This window comes from Lipotes vexillifer, unplaced genomic scaffold, assembly GCF_000442215.2.
Source record: "Lipotes vexillifer unplaced genomic scaffold, Lipotes_vexillifer_v1.1 scaffold433, whole genome shotgun sequence".
In the NCBI taxonomy this organism is placed as follows: Eukaryota; Metazoa; Chordata; class Mammalia; order Artiodactyla; family Lipotidae; genus Lipotes; species Lipotes vexillifer.
Genome location: NW_006774285.1, coordinates 613,707 through 614,598, shown reverse-complemented (window position 1 = coordinate 614,598; position 892 = coordinate 613,707). Strand labels below are relative to the sequence as shown.

At 52.5% G+C, this 892-nt stretch overlaps 1 protein-coding gene across 1 annotated transcript in view; it reads right to left on the bottom strand.

The window, feature by feature from the left end:
- Positions 1-892, bottom strand: part of PPM1E (protein phosphatase, Mg2+/Mn2+ dependent 1E) — a 187,541-nt gene that overhangs the window by 186,060 nt on the left and 589 nt on the right. The gene's annotated exons all lie outside the window — the stretch shown is intronic.

The window sequence follows — 892 nt, the reverse complement described above, 5'->3', positions numbered from 1 at the left end:
AGGGAAAGACTCCCCAGGTTTACCAGTGTTCTCAGAAACTTGTTCGTATTCTCCTTTGTCATTATTTCAGAACAATTCCATTTAGAAAGAAAAGCAATTGTAAACTTTCTATTTCAAGCCCATAAAAACTGGGATGAAAGGAAAAGCCTTGACCTTTCTATTTTAGACTTTCATCTGTGTAGCTAAGCCACCTGCTTTCTCTCCCCTACCCCATCTACTTAATGGACTGAAAATACTGCACCTAATTGCAATTTTATCAAACCAGCCAGAGTTTTCCACTCTAATGAATTACAACTGTCTTTCACCTGAAGGCTCGCATGTAAAATTTTGCTCACTCGTCTCTCCCAATTCCTTCCCACCTCCCTCAATTGTGAGTTATCAAATGTCGTTAGACGAAGATACTAGGCTTCCATGTATTAAGCCATCTACACTTTCAACACCGAGCGCCCGACAGAAAATCTACTCCAGTCTCTCCTCCTGTGGATCTGGGGCTGGGATTATCATCTTTGTTGCGGTTACGCAGGAGGCACCTAGCAGCTCTGCCTAGAAAGGAGTCGCGTCTCTCCGCCGCCAAACAACACGGGACTCAGGCTGGGAAAAGACCCGGGTGGGAAGAAACCTCCAGGAGGAAGAAGAGAGCTGGGAAGAGGGTGCTCTCAAGACGAGAAGGAAGAACCTTCCAAGGCACGAAGGGGAAAGGGGGTGTGAAGTGGAGCAAGAAGTGGGCGGCAGGGGAGAAGCGGGAAGCAGGGGACGGGGCCCGGCGGGAGGGCGCGGGGGGCGGCTCCCGGGCCGGGCAGGAGGCGCGGGGGCCGCGGCTGGCGTGGGCAGCTCGCAGACAACAGCCCAAGTCCGAGCAGCGGGGGCGCTTTCAACAGCGCCAGGCGCCAGC